Source organism: Hippocampus bargibanti, linkage group LG02 (assembly GCF_051943395.1).
Source record: "Hippocampus bargibanti isolate YZ-2025 linkage group LG02, ASM5194339v1, whole genome shotgun sequence".
NCBI lineage: Eukaryota > Metazoa > Chordata > Actinopteri > Syngnathiformes > Syngnathidae > Hippocampus > Hippocampus bargibanti.
This window is the reverse complement of record NC_142735.1, coordinates 7,017,834-7,040,848: the sequence shown is the minus strand read 5'-3', so window position 1 is coordinate 7,040,848 and position 23,015 is coordinate 7,017,834. Positions and strand designations below refer to the sequence as shown.

The 23,015-nt window shown below is 39.9% G+C and overlaps 1 protein-coding gene across 3 annotated transcripts in view; it reads left to right on the top strand.

Moving 5' to 3' along the window:
• Positions 1 to 23,015, top strand: part of LOC148901379 (bifunctional heparan sulfate N-deacetylase/N-sulfotransferase 1-like) — a 57,131-nt gene that overhangs the window by 13,775 nt on the left and 20,341 nt on the right. Inside the window, exon 2 of one of the 3 annotated variants that reach the window (XM_089022910.1) lies at positions 21,793 to 21,878. The exons of 1 other annotated variant lie outside the window; for it this stretch is intronic. The gene's annotated coding sequence lies outside the window, so the exon portion shown is untranslated. Of the gene's footprint in view, positions 1 to 14,330; positions 14,395 to 21,792; positions 21,879 to 23,015 lie in introns of all 3 variants that reach the window. One more of the 3 variants, XM_089022902.1, reaches the window with a different exon arrangement.

Below are 23,015 nucleotides of genomic sequence, written 5' to 3'. Positions count from 1 at the left end.
TCCTTCAAGTAATTTGATTTGAAATACAGTCAAACCTCAGTAAAAAAACACATTTTTTTTATCAGCAATTTTAAATTAAACTATACACACGTAATAATAGAGCACGTCATTTTAAAATACTATAAAAACAAAAGTAATATTTTTTTCATAAATTTTAACATTAACATTGAACAGAAAAACATCGCTCTCTGTCACGGGGCGTGTTGGCACCCATCCCAGCTGTCGTTCGGCAGTACACCATGGACCGGTTTCTAGCCAATTGTAGGGCACACCGACTTTGCAAACCATCCTGTGGTTGCTTTAAAATCATACTCTTCAGGACCAATGCTCATATCTTTGCTTTGCCACAAATCATATCTTAGCTTAGACTGTCTCCTGCCAACTGTTTCCCATTGATGAAAATAAGCAAAAGTTTCTCCACTTCTTCTATTATTTGTGGCCTTTGTTTGCTGAGAACACAAGATCCTTTAGCCACACCACTGACTTTCTAATGTCTTTCTTTTTTAAGGATGCTTTTGATGGTCAATGTCGGCATCCCAAAGTCCTTAACAAACACAGACACAAGCACACCTGACTCATATTTCATGATCAAATTCTATAGTTTTGCACACTATTTTCCTCTTTTCTTCACCACATTTACCACTCCCACTTTCTTTCTTTGGTGCCGTAATTAGGGGCTGATGCACGATGCAAAAACAACAGTCCGATATTATGTAGTTCTCACCAAACAAGTCGACTTTTCTTCCCCCCAAAAAATTGACCAATACAAACATGTTGACTCACAATGGAACGCTGCATGAGAATAAAGTCCGATTTGCGGAGATCTCAACCAGACACGGTCACTTTTTTAATAATCTTGATTGAACAATACAAACACACTTGCTCACTATGGAACACTACACGAGGATAATGCCCGTTTTGCCAAATACGTCTGTTTTTCTCATTGAAAAATCTTTATTCAACAATAGTAATGCGTCAGTCACAATGAGACGACACATGAGGAAGTGACGTATAAGGAAGTGGAGGGGAATTGAGTGGGGCATTCGGGTGTCATTAGTTTGGTCCAACTGATTTTTGGGCGTTAACCAAGATATAAAAAAAACCCAAAATTTTTGGTTGAAAACCAAATTGGTTAAGTTCAGAGGCGTTTGAAAACCGATGTTTGACTGTACTGCCGGACATATTTGGATAAATGGGATACAATGAGGCCAAATTAACTGACCAGAAAACATCCTTAAAAAACAAAACTCTTGACTCCTCGTCATTCTCCGCATAAACTTGCTGCTCAGTAAATAGCCGGTGTACATTGGGGATCTGGCCTTTTGCTAACATTGCAGCACATTCAAATATGTCTGAAGTTGTTCAAACATTTCTAGAACATTTGAAACGGATAAAGCTCACACCCAAAGGAAATGAATCGTTTGCTTGCTCACTATGAGGTCTTTTGGCACTGACAAGAATGGAAAAGGAAGACCCATGATAGAATGATAAAATGGGTCAGAAAATGTAGAATAGCGTCTGGAAGTCATTTGAAACAATAAGATGCCTTCAACTGGCTCCATTGCTCTCACTGTGAGAATGATTCTCATTTTTGGCTTTGTTCAGTTTTGGTCTCGAGTGGCAACTTTGCATAGGTAGCATTTTTGCAGATTTTCTCTTAAATTCACCTCACTCCATATGCACATTTTTTGGAAATAGCACAAATGGGAAAACTAAATGTTTGATTTTTTTCCCACCTTTTTAAGCATACTACCTGCGTTAACACCGTAATTTCCGGACTAAACAGTGCGTCTGATTATAAGCCTCACCCAGTACATATTTAAAGGAAGCAACATTTTGTACATGCATAAACCGTACCTGTCTATAAGCCGCTTGTTTATAAAGAAAGACGGTACACAGGAAACATTTTCAAAGCTTTAATAATATACCTTAACTTTTCTTTCAAAACAGTGCAAAAGCATTACGTTTGTAACAGGTGGTGGTTAACTGAGCAGGTTAAAAAAACATGCCAGTAAGTCACTGAGACACGGCAGTAACATAACAAAATGTTAGCACTCGCTAACAAGTCTGGGTACAAAAACATACCAAGTCACTGAGACACGGAATAAATATGTTAGCACTCACTAACAGGGCTGGTTACAAAAACATAGCAAGTTGCTGAGAGCCGTCCTCATCTTCCTGTAAACTGAAACCATGGACATCTTCCTCCTGCGTGTCAGATTGGAATAGCATCAGATATTCCTCGCCACACACGCAGTCATTCTCTTTGGTTGTCGCTCTAAGTGTCACTTTCATCCTGAGGTAAAGTCACTCCCGAGCTTGTGCTGTCCCCTGCGTCACACAGCAGACCGGCTTTTTGAAACCCATTGGTGATGGTTGATTTTTTTTTGTCACACTGCTCCACGCTGTCAGGATCCACTGGCAGACTTGTGCAAAAGTTGCTCTTAGCATCACCGCTGGTCATCCAGGCCTCCCATTCATCTCGGAAGGCCACTTTAAATGCACGATTCACACGTGAAGTTATGTTAAACTTGCGTCTTACTTGGCATATATATTCGATCTGTCTCACGCATAGCTTTAGTGCTCGAGCGCCAGTAGCGGTCGTTAGAAAAAAATCATAAATTGGTCGAATCGTTGCATAACCCGCAGGATTGAAAGCTTGTGACAAAAATTGTCTCATACTCTGGAAATTACGGTATATTTGATGGTTTATTGAATAATATAGCAAATTTGAGATTGGGTTCGTATTACAGCTGGTTCCCGCTATTTGCAGGAGTTTGAAAAGCGAATAGTGAGTCAACCAGTAGTCAACCAATGAAATATGTCAGGAATTGCTGATGACTCCTTCAAAAAAGTTGATACATATCCATTTTGTTTTGCATGAAAAACCGGTTGTCAACGTCCTTCTAGCCTTTTGGTTCTGTGAATGATTTGGATATTACCAGAGATATACCAACCGTGAAACCTTCATTTGTAAAAAGCGTGTACACACACACACTAATAATGTAAAAAAAGCATCACTCAGAAGTGCCATCATTGTGGTGCTACTATCCTTACTTTTAGACACACATAAAAGGACTGTGGCGATTGACTGTATAGCAAGTGAGTAAATGTGAAGATTGTTCTACCAAAAAGGACAGAGAATTAACCTCATTCAAGTCTGCCAAATAATGTGCACTCTATAAAGTTGTATTGTTCAAGGAATGTGGGGGGTGCATTCTGTAACTATGCCAATATAACAAGACACTAGAGAATGTGAAACATTCTATTTAATTTGGCTGAATAAAAGCTCAGATATAGTGTTGACATCCAATATAAATCACAACCTAGATTGAGTGGTGGGCCCTTTACTCAAAATTAAACAATGTAGACTAGAAAATCAGGCTTGCAGATTTTAGAAATTAACAGAAACCAATTTCCAGTTCTGCCGGATTACCCAATGGGAAACCATGGCAACAAATTTTGGGTTCCATAAATGTCCATCATGGGAACCCATTTTTCAATTTCTGACTGATATTCATAATCAAGAATTCTAGTATTCTCAAGGTTCAAAATATCTAAAGAGTACGTTTTAGAAAATTGCATTGCATTAACAATGACCATTATCAGCAGATTTGTACTCCAGTTTTATCCAATAAAATATATGGACAAAATCTGTTGTTTAACACTTTTCTTGTGTTCAACAAAAGTGTTAAACAAACAAATCCAGAAGCCTCAGGAAATCCAAGAAATTTGCCATGATTTAAGCAGTACCACAATCTACAAAAAAAAAATCCAAAACAAGAACTAATATTAAGCAAAGGATTGTATCTGTAATAGATGTTAATCTGTGGAATAATTTTGAAACTGACCTGAAGACGAGTGACTCGCTTGCTCAGTTCCAAAACATACTCGAGAATAGTACACAAAAACTACACTAATCAGAATAAAGTTTATAAATTTCAAATATTTATTAAATACAATAATCAATTAGTTTAGTTGATCCATGTATTCAATGTAGTAATGACGTCCAATAAAACATTGTGAATATAGGGGAAATCGACACATAAATATGCTAGAGTGTGCATGAACCGTATTTTCCAGTGTATAAGGCGTAAAAGCCTTGATTTTCTTCAAAAGAGGACACTGGGCCTTATACGCAGGTGCGCCTGATATGTGTAGTAATATTAAGCCAGAACGGGTCTCGCAATGACTGTCAGCAGCCACTGTCTCCATTTCCTCCTGTCGAAGAAGTTGTGCATAACCGCAGCCTCTACTCTAGCGCCTTATAATGTGGTGTGCATTATATTTGGAAACCTTTTATGTATTTCATATATTTAGAAAACATTTTTCATTCATTGAAGGGTGCGCCTTATGATTCAGTGCGTCTTATTTATGGAAAAAGTTTGAAAATACACCATTCATTGGGGGTGCGCCTTATAAATACCGTAAGGAGAACACTTATTAGAGTTAAAGCTTTTATTTGAATGCTTACCTTTTCCTCTGCTTTTCTGGTTGGTGTAAAAAGAGGTATTTATATATTAATACATAAACAGGGGTAGGACTGTATTTTTGTTTTACTTTTTCCTATTCCTTTGAACATGTACTGTATGATGACTGTTTTCTTTTCCATGTTTACAATTTTACTTTGCTTTACTTTCTATCAATTTATTACCGTATACAGTATATTAGTATGTTCATTAAACACATCAAACACATTTATTGGCAATTGGATCATTGCAATTACACTGTCAACCTCTAACTAATTACCAACATTACAAAGCCGAATGTGTGGTTTTGGTCAAACACGTCAACCATATTTTTGTTCTTGTTGAATAGAACAAGACCTAATGGAGGCTGTTTTCAATTTCAGGTGACCTTTGAGCTCGTTTATATTCTTCCTCTGCGCAATAAACCCGTCTGTATTATCTTGCACAAGTTCTAACAGCGTCCCGTAGCAACAGGTTGATGGCTAAATACACCTCATGCTCTTCGTCTTGCCAAGTCGACTTTTGTGTGTCTTGATAAAGCAGTGGCGCACCAGTGACATTTCACTCTACGGTGTAGAGTGAAATGTCACAATTGCGTGGAGTCGACACAATTGTGCTGATAGCAAGGCTGTGGTGTGTATGCGTGTGCGTTTAAATATGGCTGAACTTCGGGATACCAACCCTCTCTCCACCATCAGCCCTTAAAAAAGACTCGGCTTTGGACCTTTGTTTTTTTTTTTACTGAAACTGTAGAAAGCCCTATCTTGTAATTTTAGGGCTGCATGGTATGTTCCACACAGCAAATTGACTGTTCTCGCAATTGTTCATTATTTCCCAGAGTTACGCGAGTTATGTAGATTCCCACAGTAACCCCAAGATTAGTCTCTTTTTCACACATTAGCCAACCGCAGTGGTCATTCGACACGCCGCTCACACTTGCTAGCCTTTCTCCTTTTTTGGGGGGTGCGCATCTCTTTCCTTCCTTTGGAGTTATCTTCGGTTGTCAGACCATGTCATTTGTGCAAAAACTGAAATGGAGAGCATAAGCTATTTTGGCCGTGTTATCACAATGTCAATATTTGGACTTTAAAATGATCTCCGTATAAAGTACTGTATTTTCCGGTGTATAAAGCGCACCTAAAAGCCTTACTTGTCTTCCAAAGATGATCCTGCGCCTTATGCACAGGTGCACCTTATATGTGATGTAATATTGAGCCACAGCAGGTCTTGCAACTACTGTCGGCAGCCGCAGACTCCATTTGCCCCTGTAGAAGAAGTAGTGTGTTAGGGCAATTCGCTACACGAACACATTTTAAACTGCTTATAAATGAAATGTATTATTATTATCTTTTCTATTTCCTTTCACATTGTTTTATTTTCTCGGACTTCTTGTCATCATGTCACATTCTATCTAGCTTTACATGATGTCACATCCTGTCAGTCTTTATAAAAGCTCTCCCAACAAGCCCCTCCCCTCTCCTTTCTCTTCCCTCTTGGCTCTTCTCCCCTGCTTGCCCCTCCGGGTGGGCAGTCACATTTCGTGCCGTCCCAAATATCAAAGAATCTTTTTGTTTTTACTTTTGATTGCTGCTTAATTAATAATGACCCTAACATAATGCTTAACCCTAGCCTCTACTATAATGTGGTGTGCCTTATATTTGGAAAACCTTTTCATTAATAATAATACATTTAATTTCTGATCGGCATTAATTGAAGGTGCGCCTTATAGTCCGGTGCGCCTTATATATGGGAAAAGTTTGAAAATACACTATTCATTGGGGGTATGCCTTATACTCCAGTGCGCCTTATACACTGGAAAATACAGTACCTTGTTATTCATACTAAAATTGTACTGTGGCACAAACTTAAAACATGAGTAAAAGCAGAGAAATCATAGATGGAAAAACTATAACTTATTTGCATTTTTAATTATTCAAAATGCTAATATAAAACAACACTCACTAAACGTATTTAATTTATGCAAATCCTGTACCCGCATTGCCTCAAATTTTAGGGGCAAACTATGTCCATTCTTTCTCTCTGAACATGGCCATCAACTTACTGTCCATAACATCATCTGCGGAATTCCAGGTGTCATATGTAAATACTGGCCAAACCTTTTAAGTCTTCATCTGCACACTCTGCAGTAACCGACTGGAAGCTGCATATTTCAGGACTTGCCGCTGCTTGAAAAATTAAACAAATGCATGTCAATTAGCTTTTGCTACTTTTTGTATTTCAATATTACATATACAGTAAAGTCTCGTTATATCGATATTCTCGGGAGATATACAGAATTAAATGATCCATTGATCCAGCGGTCGCAGTGCATAGGTCGTGGGTTCAATCCCCGCTCCGGCTTCCCTCTGTTGAGTTTGAATGTTCTCGACGGAGCTGCATGGGTTTTCTCCAGTCGTCACACTTTCCAAAAACGTACATGGCAGGCTGATTGAATACTCTAAACCAGTCATGTTCGACTCCGGGCATGGAGTGCCACTGTCCTGCTTGTTTTCCAGCTCTCTAGCTGCAAAACACCTGATTCAGGTGATCAATCACCCATCTCTGAAGATCAGATGTATGCTCCTGAGAGTGCTGGAAAACAGGCAGGACCCCTTGAGGACTGAGGTTGGAGACCCCTTCTCCAAATCGTCCCTCGCTGTGGGTGTGAGCACGGATTTGTGTTTGTCTCTGTATGCCCTGCGATTGGCTGGCAACCAGTTCAGGGTGTGCCTGCCCTCCTGCCAGCAGACAGCTGGGATAGGCTCCAGAACCTGCTGCGAGAATAAAGCGGGTTGAAAGATGAATGAATGAATCTACATAACTCCTGTCATTTATTAATTTCTTTTAAAATATATGCCCTGTTAAAATTTCACTCTTTCGTCCTATCACTTGTTTTCAAGGGTAGGCTACTCGGAAGGATTGCGGAACCACTGTTCCTCAATATTAATGGATGAGATAAAAATAATTGGAAATTGCACACATCAAATGGTGTTGTGTGGTACAATAATGTAGCGTTTGATTTTCCCCCACAAGGGAATCTGCGAGGAGTTTTTGAGTGACTGGGGCGTGAAGCCACTGGCTCTCAATTAGACGGATGGCAAGTCTTCAGAACCTTGCCAATGGAAAATCAGAAGCGCTGAATTAGTGATAACCACGTAAAAGAAAACATTAGAGTAGCTTTTAGAAAGACATGGTCTCCTTTTCCATGTCATGTAGTGCCTTCATCAAAAGCAATTCATATTGAAGCCTTTGGGTTTATTTGTCCTGTTCCCCCCAGTCGAATAGTCTTTCTCCATGTCTCCTACTGTTAGTGACATCAAAATTACCTAATCATAGGCTACCTGTTCTTGATTGACCAGGAAGTCATTTTGCCTGAGGGTTGGGCAATTGTTCGGCAGTCAAGTGTTCGGAACCTCTCTGGGGCTGGTGATGCAATATGACTGCATTGCTTCAAGGTGCAGGGATCAAATATTATATTGGGCTCATGTTGCCAGCCCCCGCAGCCTGCTTGAGTATGTTTTGCTGTGTTAGCAAAAATGCGTTGTCGACTAATACAGCTAGACTGCCTCAAGTGTTTTAAAATTATTTTTTGTGTGTCAGATCCTGGCCTACTGCCAGTGACAACCATAAGACTTCCCTCCCACTCCTATTGATGGCTATTAAAACACATTGCTGCATCCCAAAGCTATAATTTTTTATGATATTTTTCATACTGTCAAAAAGCCTCACCTTTATGTTTGGCAAATAGAGTAATGCCTTTAGATTAGAGTGCCCTAACCTGTTGATGTTAGAAATTCAAGGTATTGCCTGGCCAATTTTTGGGGCTTAATGCCCAAACATCATAAATAATACAATATTTTTGCATGAATCTCATGAAACGATAATCATCAAAAAGATTATATTGTTGGACAAAAACTTACAGTATTATAAAAAAATGATATCACAGTGGAAGAAAATGAGCATTATTTTTGTACATAATAGTAGGGATAAAGAAATGGGCTTTGTCAGTCATTGTGTTGTCATTTGTTCCTTTTGGCTTAGCAATGTCAAATATCATCGTCTTTATAGTTGTCTAATTGCAATGTTTTTTTAAATGGAGACCTGCTGCTTTTAATATCTTAATATAATGGCGACAATATACAAGAAGATAGATGAGTTAGTTTTGTACAGTGTGCTCCATTCAGTGTCAGAGTGAAAATTGCTTTTGTTGCTGAAACCGCAGATTTGATGGGATGGATGGCTCGCTCGCAACCACACAAGCATGAGAAATACTTTACTTTTCTGCTTTGTCTCTTATCTATATTACATACAAAATAAAAATTTCTGAGAATGCCGCTTTACCTGCATGAATGGGCTCATTATAGCACACGAAACTAATAAAAGTTGAAGAATGTAAAAGTGGCCGCTGCATAATTTTTTTGTATGCCCTTGGTAGAAAGTTTGGAGACACCCGGTGAATGTTTGAGTCCATGTACAGTATATCTATCTAGCTATCTACATGGCATACCTCATAATGTCCATCTCTTGTGTTCTTTCACGAGGAACAAATTATATTTAGGATACGTTTATTCTCTGAGGTCTCTGAGCTCCGAAATGGGTACAGCTGTATAATCTTCAGCAGAGCAGGAGGGCTCTGCTTGACTTTGCTTCTGTTATATTAAAAAAGCAGGGTGAACTCTGCTAATCTGAATTCTTCATAAAGTTGTAGTGTTGCCAAATTTTACATGCATTTTCTTGGGGGTAACTTCCCATTACGTAGAATTGCATCACAATACAAAGTATCATTGAAAGAGCGTAGTATTGTTTCTTTGAACGGGTAGTTTTATTACCCGTCTTAAAAGTTTACGTTTTTGCGTGCATTAAAATCATAGTGATTATAGATTATGTTTTCATTATAAATAGCAAAACATTTAACCCAACTTTGGGTCTGAGGAAGAACAATTGCTATTAAAGCAAAGATTTAAAGTACAGATTACCAGTTTGGCCCAGATATTGTAAATATACTTACACTATACACGAGGCAATAATATGACGTCATTTTGAGAAGACTGTTACGTAATGTTATCTTAATTGGACGTCTTCGTTAAATGAAGAGAAAAATGTCGCCTCATTTCCCCATCATAATTCCACCACCCTTCACTGTTGATGGGAAACGATAAAAACATGCCCCCTGGATATTTGCTGCTACGTATAGTTGTCTTTTTCATGTGTCCCTCAATGTTGAGCTCTGCGCACCAGCACGTCACCTTATGGATGTGTTGTTTTGAAGAAGAAATATAAACTAAATAAAAGTAGCTTATTAACCAAATTATTACAATTCTGAGAGAGTTGAGAATACGTTTCTCATCTAGCGGCCATCATCCTACTTTTTTGTGGCCTTGCTTTTCAGTTGATGGATGACATCATCCCTTCATGATGAAATTCAACCTTTTCTCCTGTCCACCTAATCAGCCTCTTGCACTAATTAGATGTGTGAGCTCAATAAAGTTTTCCTCTTACTCACTCCATTAGTTATATTAACACTTGCCATTGCAATCTTGGCATCATACATCTTTTTATCTATCCTTTTACCTTTCAGTGAGGAAGCCAATGCTTTTTCCTCCTCATGGATCTGTGTTAACCTAGTTACTGAGGCCCAGCAGGGAGGCCAATCAATTAATGAACAAAGGAGCCCCCTCACTGAGCAGTGGTGTGAGTCTGGGTGTGCTAAAAACATAGTGCGCTTGTCTGATTAGATGTTTTTTTCTGTGTTTTTGCTTTTGTGTCCACTTTTATCGTTTTTCAAAGCTACCTCTTTAGTAAGCATAAGAGCCTTACAGTACTTTAATACATCAAGCGCATTCGAGCATTAGGGGAAAAGGCAATTTATCCATGTCAAAGCATAATTGATATTACCATCTTTTTGCAATCACAGTTATATATATGATAACCGCCGCTGCAGATGCTACAGATTTACATATCACAATGATTATAGGAGTTATCAGTTTAATCATAAAGGTACCCATTTAAATGCATTTAACCTCCCGGCCACTTTATTTTATTTTTTTATTTTTTTAGCATTGCATTCTTTGAAAATGCGATAAATATTCAATTTAAAAATGGTGGGTGGGGGAACAAAAGCGTTGGATTTTTTCTCAAAATGTAAAATACATAAATTAAAATAACAAAGATCCAAATACATGAGTAAAACCACAAATATATAGGGTGCAGTATCCAAACAAAAATCACAAATACACAACAAAAATGTATTGCGACCACATTTATTTATTTTGAATACAATCAAATCAACAGTCACCTCTATCAAAGCGACCCATTACACCAATCTTAATGTATAATGTAAGTATCAAATATGATTACAGGACCCAGTAATCAATGAGTATCCATACAGAATTGGGGGGGGGCTCTCCTCCCTCCTCACCCATTTTTGTTTTTAAAATGCATTTACACTATCTACACTAAAGAGGAAACGTGGAGCAGCATTTCCGGGCCGTTGATTAAAAACAAGTCCCGGCAGGTACCGTTCTCCACCATGACTGGTTAAAAATGTGTTTGTTGCTCACCATCAGCACCTTAAGTCCTGGCTGCACCCATGGCTGATTCCATTCAGTACATGTCATTAACATAAAGTAAGGACAAAAATGTGTCCCGAGTTGTATGGTGCACCTTTGGTTCTTCATACAGTTATGCAAGCTACACAGCATTACATTTTTGGGGCTTCTACGAAGCAAGTTGTGCTTTGGCTTACTTTGCTTAATTTGCAATGAGCACACAATTGTAAGATGGAATTAGCCATTTTCATAAACAATTAATGTTTCATCAAATATTTATACACAGCAAAAGGATGAAAACATAGTAGCATTTTTTTTAAGAATCGTCATTTTCATTCATTGCAGCCCACTGCTCGTGTTTGTTCTTGTTTTTGTTACCATGTTGATAAATTATTCCTCTGTTCAGTTTTGAAAGTCTTGAAAATGAATTATGTCGAGAGAGAGGAGGACAAAAAAAGAAAAAAATCCCAAATGCCCATATTTAGTCATTTTTCTCCCTTGGCAGCAATCTAGCTTTGACAGACATCCACCCTTTTTTCGCTGCACCTCACCCACCTGTGTTGGCTCTGTCTTTCACCACTTCTTCATCCCTCCTTTTGCTCAATACATCTTTTCATCCCCTTTCCACGTCTGTTTTTTGTGTTTGTTTTCATCCCTCAGATCTTCCCCTCATTCTATTATCTTTCTTCTCTTATCTTCAGCCACTCGCCCCATCATCCCATTTTCTTAATCCAGCTAACGTCCCTATGCTTCCTTCCCTGGAGTCTCCATTGCTGTCTCTCAGCGTAAGAGATCAGGGAGCGGGCTGTTTTAACAAGCTGCTGAATAATGTAAGCGCAGGGCTATAGGCCAGGGTTTCAGTTAACCCTTTGATATCTGATCACACAACGGGTGAGTTGGACAGACAAATGATGGGCTCAACAGCAGGAGGAAACAGCCCAAAGGCCTTTTCTGCTTCCGTCTGTCTACATCGTCCAACCTTCACCTAAAGTCGAACACCCCCCACTCACACCTCATCTCCCGCTTTCTGTATCGTGGCCTTTGTAAGGGGCATCGCGTTGACATCTTTGCCCTTGTTATTCCTACCATTGATGTATAATTAAACAGGTCGAAAAGGCGATGTTTAATAATTGATTGTGCAGCAAAAATGTCATTGCATCTTTAACCTCATCATACTACTCCCTAGTATTTTTATTCAATAGTGGGATTAAAGATTTACTACTTTGCTTTTCTTTCCGACCATCGACTTCTGTTATTGCTGATTCATTGTGGCACCCAGTGCTCTGCTGGCACTGAGGAGCTGTGGTACATCTGCTGCTCCCGACCATTTTGCATTAAGTCTGTATCAGCAGTTGATTTGAGCTTGTGTTGCCAATTTTGATCAAGTTGACAGTTTTCAGTCATCAGACAAAAAAAAATCATCGCCTGCTCACTAGATCCAATTAACCCTTGGCAATCAATACAGGCTTTGCTATCCTCTAAGTGCCTCTACTTGCTTTTAGAGACCTATATCCCAAGGCTCTGGTGTATAGATCTGCAGGACTGATTGGATGCTTCTCTTCAGGCGATGGTTAGCAGGGGAGATCTTGGTATGTGTGTAGAAAGAGTGGGTGTTTATGGCTGGATAATCTTACCACTACCTGCCCCCACTTCCGCGACCGCACCTGTCAAACCAAAGTGAGCACCACATTGACACCCGTGATGTGCGTGAGAGAGCACGAGTGTGTCCGACCCCATTGATCGTCTGTTGCAAGTGCGCTGCAAAATGTTAGTGTGCTCAGTAAATCTCTGTAGAGTCTCATCAAATGTGAAATGTTACAAAATGTTTATCCCGACGGTGCATAGCACAAGCGACGTTGGCAGCTGTCGCTCTGTTGTGAACGAGCGATGCAAGACTGTGTTCATATTTTTACATGGCTAACACTTTTTGGATCGTGTTTGGGCTTGTTACCTACCACTGAAATGCCTGCACGCAGTCATTCTGTGAACCAAGGGCGTGAAGCTGAAGGGGCAAGCACGTTTGGTTGAATGTTTAAAAGAACGGTTGATCCACTTTGAATCAGTTGGTGTTGTCACTTATGCTGGAGATGTATTACTTTTGTTAAATTTGATATCTCCTGCATGTCCCGTTTTCCAGTGTTTGTCATTGAGACAACTGCAAAGACGTGCAATATATTTATATTCCACTGATGGAGAATAAGAAGTTATCATGTTTAAAAGTGCCGTGCTTAGCTGGCCAACCAAACAATAGGCCCACAGTCAAGGCACAGATGGCCACAGTAAATCTGAGTGAAACAGACCCAGCACAGTTAAACTGTTACCTTCATCGAGAAGATCTGGCCTTGGAACTCCCTCACAGGAAGGAGGTCATTAGCCAGGTTAAAAATTTATCAGTTCATGGAAGACAACCAATTAAAAGACAAGGTTTTATTGCTTACAGCTGTTGGTGCTCAGAACGTCCAGAGACAATCTTTCTGGTTTCAATCTCTGTCCACAGTGTCTGACTGTCATATCTCTGACATCCACCCAATAAGAGAACAAATGCCATTATTGTCAGTAAATAATGGTGAGTGCCACACATGAACACGTTACATTTATGCTCTTTTCATATTTCTGGTAATCTGTTTGTGTGATTCAGATTTACTTCTGTTATTTTCAAGAGTGAACTGACCGCTCTGTACCCCAAATCAATACATGATTTCAATTTTACATGTTCGGCACTGCAGGTCGACACGATCCCAGGCAGGATGACTCACAGGCATAACCAAACCCCAGCCCAAATGTATGTCTGTGTGTGTTTTTGCCATTGGGGTACGATTGACTGCAGTTGTGGAGATGACTTTGCTGGGTAGAGAGCAGGAGGGGAAATGGAATGAGCTAACACACTAGACAGAGCTCAGTTAGACCTGTCAGATCTATAAAAGTCACACATGCCTCAACCTCGGCTTCAGCACTAGAACTGCATGTTTGAGAAGCGAACAGCTTATATTGTATCTTAATTCACAGCTAAGTGAGGCATAGTGGGTCTTGAGTTCAGTTTATTTTGGGCAACCAGTGAGATAGCCAATAAAAGACCTGGCAGGCATGGTCTACCCAAGACATTACAGTCATAATTTGGTTAGCCTTTTCAGCACCGAAAAATCGAAGACTCAAATGATGACAGTGTTGTCTAGAGAAACCAAAATGCCGAAAGTCTATGTGCATGATGAGATTTATTTTTGCTACATTGGATGGACTAACACTGTTTACAGATCTGTCAAGATGCATCTCCCAGAGCAGTGCTCACTTATACAATTTTCTTCTTCTTTGGCAGAGATAGCTGAATGAAGTTGGATGCACAACCTTGCACAGCAACCAACTTAGCATAGAATGATCAGGTATAATGACACAAGTTAAGAATTAATTTATAAAATACAAGTTCACACTGTTAAATGTCAAATTCCCACAGCATAACTCACAATATATATTTGCAACATGAAATGAAATATCAGAGCTTTAACAAAACGTGAAACTAGACACAATCTCAATGGAGTTAACGAACCTGTACAAATGAGCCTACTGAAGTATAAAGTATACCATCTGGACAACATATCAAACACATCTTTATTCATTTAGCAGCGATTATGCTTTCAACTAGACATTTTCATGTCATTGATTCAGCTCTTACCTTTCATCCTATCAATCCAGGCTTCTAAAGGTTTGACTTTTTTGGCAAGGGTTGGGGATGCTTGCACTTGCGGAAATATGAAGCAGTATGGTGATCTTGATTACAATTCCTATTTGTTCACATTTTACTCATTCCTTTCACGTATTTTTTTTAAACTGTGGATTGACAGTTCTGAAAAATAACAGAAACAAAACCTCACTAGCAGTTTCAGTAGGGAAGCCCAGACTTCGCTCTGTCCAGCCCTTTCTTTCAGCTCTTCCTGGAAAATCCCCAGGTGTTCCCAGGCCATCTGGCTGACATAGTCTCTCCAGCGTGTCTTGGGTTGTCCCTGGCATCTTCTGCCTGTGGGGCATGCCCGGAACACCTCACCAGGGAGGCGTCCAGGAGGCATCGTAATCAGATACCTGAGCCACCTCGTCTCACCTCTCTATGTGGAGGAGAAGCGGCTCGACTCTGAGCCCCTTCTGGATGACTGAGCTTACCTTATCTCTAAGAGAGATCCCAGCCGGACACCCTACGGAGAAATCTAATTTTGACCGCTTGTATCCAGGATGTTATTATTTCAGTCAAGACTCATAGGTTGTGAGCATAATTGAGGGTTGGGATGTAAATGGACCAGTTAATTGAAAGTGTGGCTCTTTGGCTGAGCTCCTTTTTTTTTTTTACCACAACAGACAATACAAATCTGCATCTCAGAAGACGCTGCACTGATCCTCCTGTCAGTCTCTCGCTACCTCCTACCCACATTTGTGAACAATACTGCAATAATCTTGGAGTCCAAGATACTTAAACTCCTGGGGAAAGATCTTCTCCCGACCCAGAGAGGGTACTGCACCCTTTTCCGACTGACCACCATTATCTCAGATTTGAAGGCCCCAACAGTACAACATCATCTGCAAAATCCAGAGATGCTATACTGAGGCCACCAAAACGGACCGCTTGAATGGTTTGGCTGCGCCTAGAAATTCTGTCCATAAAAGTTATGAACAGAATCTGCGACAAAGAGCAGCCTTGACGAAGCCTAACACTCACTGGAAATGATTTGTACTTACTGCCGGCAATGCGAACCAAACTGACATCGGTTGTATAGGGACCGAACGGCCAGTGGTTTCTGTACTCCATACTCCCGAAGCACCCACTACAGAACTCCCCGAGGGACAGGGTCAAATGCCTTCTCCAAGTCCACAAAGCTAATAATATGAATACTACTACAAAATAATAATTGGATTGGATTTGCCTTTATTTATTAATAATAATAATTATTATTATTATAATTATGTATCATCATTATTATCATCGTCATAGATAATCACCCATACCTAATTTGAACTGTTTTGAAAGGATCACATTTTGCAATTTGTCCGAATATGTAATGGGATTTTTATGAATCGGATGCTGCATTCCGATTAAAACAAATAAGACTGAATTGGAATGTTGGGACTAAATTTGGGATTGTTATTAGAATTTATGATATGGTGTTTAAAAACACTGTTGCTGTTATTCAAAATAAGCAGCACTGAATTTTGTTGTCTTTAAATTGAAAATCCCTAGTGGGCTCAACGTAACTATGATCTTACATTGATCTTGGAACCAACGCTTTATACTTGGCAATAGTACAAATTTTGACTGAGTTTTGAATTAAATGATTAAATTACACCTTTTGTTGCGTTCAGATTAAATTTTCAAATGTGAAGAAGAAGAAGAAGAAACAAGTTAACAAGTAACTTTTTATATAATCCCAGACGTCTTGTGGTGGTAAATTCTGTTCAGATGAAGAGTGGCCATTATCTGATCTTAAATTTATGTGGAATTGATGATGTGTTAAAGGAATTGATTCAATAGAGTTGATTAGATTCAGTAGCAACCAGTCTGTGGACTGAAAAAGAGTGACACATCAACCAACCAGGTCTTGTAATCATGGCATAAAAGTGGATTGTTCTGCTCAGTACAACACTAACATTGATATAAGAGTTCAAATCAGTCAAAAATTCTTATTGAGAAAAAAGTCAATCAAGTGATTATGACTAGTCCGTTAATGCCATTCGTCAAATGCCTATACCAAGTTCAGATTTTCTGTGCCAAGTGCTAATACGCTAGTTCGTAGTATGGGCGTTATTTGTCCCCATTTAGCTTCTACAACTACCGCAATGTAGACAGTCATCAAGTGTATATTGTTTACATAAACCCTGCTTCAAACCATTTTCTGTTTTACCCTGATTGCTTTGAAAATAGGCTTGCAATTATGAGCACATTTTAAAGCAGTAGGAAAAATCCTATCTGTTTGGTTTCCGATGCTTAAATATGGGCAGCACAACAAGAATCTATCTCATCTCTTGTGTCAGCTCTTCCACCGCAACTTGATATTCTCATGAGAATGCTTTTCTGCTGTGCAAATCGGTCAGATCATTGTAGGCTGCCTCTTATCGGAACATGAGGTGAAGTGGGGATGGGAGAGGCATGTTTCCCCACTAAGGAATAATATCTGAAGTCTCCTTGGCGGACTATGAAATCTCATCATCATTTTGTGATGAGGTTCAATACCTATTGCTCATACAGTCCAAAATATTTCCCTACATTTCTTCCTTACGATATTCCATTTCGATTGCCTAGATTAGTCGCTGATGTGTAAACTGTAGTGGTACTCCAGCATGTCTCGGGATTCAATTAGTTTAGCTTGAATTTATCTGTGGACATCACAAGGTCTTGGTTTTGATAAAATCCCTGATTCATGCCAGCTCATCAAATCTGTTTTGGCTGTTGTGCCGCAGGTGTCAAAGATAAAATGGGAAATCGATGAGAAGGTTTCTTCAGCAATCATCTGTACAAATATCGTATCGGCCCTATTTATATATCCCTAATGTCCAGACATGGCGGCGCCGGACACAGCTATGATAGGTCCCGACCAGTCAGACTTTAGTTCGCTGACGAAGCCTCTTGGATAGGAGGCGAAACGTCCGAAACCTTCAAATTTGTACAGATGACGGCTGAAGAAACCTTCTCATCGATGAACCACTCCTGTACGACTGAGAGCTTACACAGACATAAAATGGGAAAGTGTCTCTTAACTGAATTGACATTTTGATTGGATTGGGAACACCTTCCTGGACAATGCCATGCTTATAAGAACTGCTTCTATCTACTTGCGCCTTTCACCCACCTACCCCACACAACTTGCCTTGTCCACCAGTTGTATGACTTTCTCCCATGAGTGATGTCTCTTGTCCACATGGTGAGAGAACCATTAAAATCTCCAGGCCCCAGTGGACACATTGTGCCGGTCGCTACGCTCGCACTTTGTCCTTCGCCAGCATCATGAGTTGACAGTGGATAAACAATGGGAACAAACAGTCACTCCCACCAGCATCGATCTAACTCCCTCACTGCCGCCTGTTTTTTTTTTTTTTTTTTTTTTTTTTTTTGGTCAACAAACACCACGCTGATTCCACAGACACATAATTTATATGAAAGCGCCCGTGTGCCCTCACCCCCCTTTAGCACAACTGACAAAAAAATGATAAATGACCTACCACTTCCTCCTCTTGCAACCAGCTCTCTGCGTTGGCTGTCCGAGGCACTGGAAGCCTATTTCACCCCAGAAAATACCAACAATGTGTGTTTCATGCCTTGAAATGGTACATTTTATTCTTTACAGGAAGGGGAGGAGGCAGGTGGCTGGCAAATTTATTGCTCATGGCCCATCCTTTAATTTCTACACGTAAATGTGCCACTGGTGTAAATTCACCCATGGAAGATCCACTGTATGCATGACTCTCAATTTATCGTTGACGACGACTGTCGATTGTTTTCTAATCGTGCGCAAAATAAGGCCTCCCTCTCCCACGGTATTTCTGCACTGCAGTGCCACTCAGAAGATTAAATCAAACCACACCACATCCAAAGTGGGGTCAATTATTTCTCCTTTGCCATCAGTCTGTTCTTTTGTTTTGTATCTGATGAAGTTGTCCTCCATGTAATCATGCAGATAAAATGACTGACGATTTTCACATGACAATTCGCAATTGGGATCGGTCGCTATCTGCATTTGATAATGACTTGGTGTTCATTTCTGCTCTTAAGCATCTCTCGACTGCAATTGCTTGTCCTACTGCTGCCACGCCATACAAACGTCCTCAAGATACTAATTTTCCAATCGGTTGCTAATGTTGATCTAATCTCTATATGACTGTAATTTCAGAACATCATCTCTATAAATAGACCGCACTCGGTTGGCCAACTGATAGGGGGAGGGTGCTATGTATGTGTTGATAGGACTATTTTATATATGCACATTCTAAAACATTAAATGTTTATTATTATCCACTCATTTATATCAACTCAACTTTGATCCAACAGTGTGATATGTTTTATTAATTGCATAGAGGTGATCAAGGCTATTGATGAAGGTGTTTGGCTCCTTCTTGCCGCTCTCCCCACACACCCAGAGGAGAAATATCACTGAGAAATGCCTTCATTTCACCTCTCGGCTCCACCATTCGCTAATGACCCCTACCGTGCTTGCTCTTCCTCTCCGCAGTGTTCCCATCACCCCTAAAGCTCATCCACTCAGCTTTTCCCACTGTGAGGTAATCCATTTTACACTTGCACTTCCCAGATCCTCCCAACTATGTAGCTTCTGCTTGAGCTTGACGGCCTAGCGTAGCATAAACTATTGTGAGATAAGCGGTTTTGTCTTCATCTTGGCGCTGGATATTATGGTAGACATGGTTCTGCATGGTATTTTTGTTTGGGATTGTTTTTATTTTTGCATTGATGAAATCTTACAGGATTAAATCCAATATTCGTTTAGGATGAGCACCACCTTTGCAGAAGAAGAATTTTACTGCCCTGCCTGCCTGGTTTTTCCAAAGTCGCACATAGAAAATGATTTTGTTGGAGTGGCAAAGATTTCTATTAAGGTCAAAGTGGTCTGAAAGTGTATTCAGTTTAGTAAGTTAATTCCTGCTATGGCATAAAATGAAAAACTGCAAAAGAAGTTGTGGTGTAAATATTTGCAGCTCAACTGAAGCAACTGACTTGTGCATTCAGTTTGTCAAACTGGTGTGGGAAGCTGGAGTGGGACTTTGGTGCAGTGTTCCATGCTGTTTCGCAGCCCTAAGCCTTTAATCACCGCAGTCTCAATGGATGCACAAAATGGAATGCACTTTTCTAATTGATTCATTATTGATGAATGACACGGTTGTCTGATATATAAAAAAAAACAAGTCCTCTGAAAGTAACCTTTTAAAAAGCAGACTAAATTAGGAGCATGTTTGTTTCTCCAGGTATGCTTAAAAGTGATATTTTCAATGAAACAGTAGGGGGCAGAATAAGAATGCTCTTGCTTTTAATATTTATCATGGATGGTCCTGCACCTTGACAATGGCCCTCATCATACCATATCGCATCATTTTACAGTTTCCCGGAATTCTCTGCATCCTTCTTTTCAAAACAACTCACAATTACACACCTGGCACACACTAATTTGTTCCCGTTGACAATGACACAAATAACAGGATTATACATTGCCGTTTGAATGATTCTGAATGATTTAACCGTGACCCAAGCACACTTGCAACTAAAGTAGTTTTTGTTTCAGTGTTTGTCCACCATGCACTATTCACGAATATTTGCAAAGTACACTGAACAATAATTTAAACACATTTTGTTGTTACTCCCATTTTTCTCAAAGGACAACCTACGTCTCCGGACAAGTTGTGTCCATAATTTGTAAAATGGCTTCAAATGACTTCGACTGAGCGTATTTTACAAAGATTCCACGGCATCTAGCTATATTTTACATTTTAAGACTCGCACTGAATATTCCGGAAGTCTTGTTTTTGAGTTGGTGACGAGTCCTCACCCTACGTCACTGAAGGAACGCCCCTGACCGAAAAACGGACACATTGTAGCAGTCCTTCCATCACGTCAATGCATTTTGCTGTACTTTGGTCTGAAAACATCGTGTAGGACCAAAAAGGGGCAGAAGAGGGCAGGAAAGCACCATGTCAGGAATTAATCAGCCTGTGGAAACGGGCTGATTAATTCCTTACACGGCTTTGTCGCCATGTTCTGCCTTTTTTGGGTGCGACATTACCCACCCCTGATGCCTCAAAATGACACGGAATAAATTCTTTAATCGATTGCAAACATGTATGCTTTCTTCTTCAGAACTATTTGAATCATATTCATAACTGGATGAGTAACAAGAAAGCCGCAGGTGTCAAAGCCATTGATTTGATTCTCGAGCAAGGCAAGACGTCTTGCCGTGACACCACGAACATGGGGGCGGGACCTTCTGAAACTGGCCACTTCCGGTTTCAAATTAAAGTGCTTTTTGGACACTTTAAGTCATTTTTATTGGTGTTTTACATTTGACTAAAAATATCATACTGCGTGTTTTGGGTATTTTAGATGCTATAAAACGTTTTTCTCATGTCAGTTAGGAAACAAAAAAGTGACGTCGGTTGTCCTTTAATTGGATTCATACAGCTCAACATTTTATGAACTGTTGCTTGTTTGTGAACTTATAACGAATAATGAGTTATTAAAGGGTCTCTTTTGAACCAGTGGATATTTTTTTTTATCATGGCTTTATTTTTAAGATCGTCAAGACAATACAACATTGCAACAATTTTAGATCGTGTGCTGATTCACCGTGATAGTTCAAGTTTAACTTGTTGGTACTCAACATACCTACCCGATTCTGACTTCACGTCCACATCTGCATTAATTACGAGTCAGCTGCTCTGTGGTAAGACATCAGATGATGCATAGAGCGACCGTTGCATCTAGTGGTTTTGGCAGGGGAGATCAGCAGGAAGGGCCCAACACGCATGCAGTTTCCACTGCGACCTGTGCGAAGATGTCAAAATCCTAACAATTCCGGGAGAACCGGAATATTAGTCCTGGTTCCACTAGATTCCTGCCACCGTACTTATCATATATAGACATTGAACCCCGCCTTTGAATTGTTGAATATGTGTGTCAAGGCAAAACAAGCTTGAGGGAGTCAAATTGTGGTCGGATTTGGTTTCTTGTGTTAAATAAACACGTAATTGAAGATCAGATAGAGGCGCATTTTACGTTTTTCTGTTTCAAATTCTTAAAGGAGTAGATGACTCATTCCCGGTTCACTGGCGACAACATCCCTACCTTCGAGCAGATGTAAGAGGGATCATAGAGATGAAGAGAGAGGTAAGGAGTAGGGTGGGGGGGATATCACGCTAACATTGTTCGTCTACTGAAATGCGTTCGTCTACTGAAATGCGTGTGCCCAGTCATGTATTCGCCAACATTGAACAATTTGCATACAAAATTGAATATTTTCACCCAGTGTTCTGTCCCAGTGCTTTTCGCGTCGACATCATAGTACAGCGGTCGTGTCTGGAGTTTGCATGTTCTACCCTGGCCTTCATGGGTGTTCTCTGTGTCCGCCGGTTTCCTCCCACATTCCAAGAACATGCATGGCAGGTTAATGGAAGACTCTAAATTATCCCAAGGTGTGAGAGTTAGCGGGGGTGGTTGTTAGTCTCACGGTGTCCCGCATTTTCAAGGTGGCCACGCCTACTTATTTGTGTGGCTCAAAAGCACATGCAAATCACAAATATACATATGTGAATAGTTTTGAGACAATATCTTTCCATGAATATCACCGCAGATGTTCATACGCCCTTGGGATAACCATCAAGTGTAGGGCTAAATCAGCCCAAGCAAGGCCAACGATACAGGGGGGACTGCATATCATCCAGTCACTTTGGTAAATACAGACACTCCCCAATTTACAAACGAGATACGTTCCGAACGGTCGTTCGTAAGGTGAATTTGTTCGTAAGTTGCTTCAGTGCTATATTTTCTATGGAATGTATGTTTAAGGCTTAAATAAGTATTGATGAATAGGTTTCTTCAGCCATCATCTGTACTTCTTTGAAGGTGTCGGACGTTTCGCTTCTTACCCAAGATGCTTCTTCAGCGAACTAAAGTCTTACTGGTAGTTTCGGCCATATATATATATATATATACAGTAAAGTCTCGTTATATCGATATCGGATATATCGATAGTCCCGGTTATACCGATACTATTTCTATGCACACACGGAGAAAATTACATGTACATATTACATATAACGAGACTTTACTGTATATATATATATAAAACGAGACTTTACTGTATATATATATATATATACAGTAAAGTCTCGTTATATCGATATTCAAGGGAGTCTGAAAAAATATCGATATAACCGGGATTATCGATATATCCGACCCTGTTCGCATGTAATTTTGTCCGTTCGTGCATAGAAATAGTATCGATATAACCGGGACTATCGATAT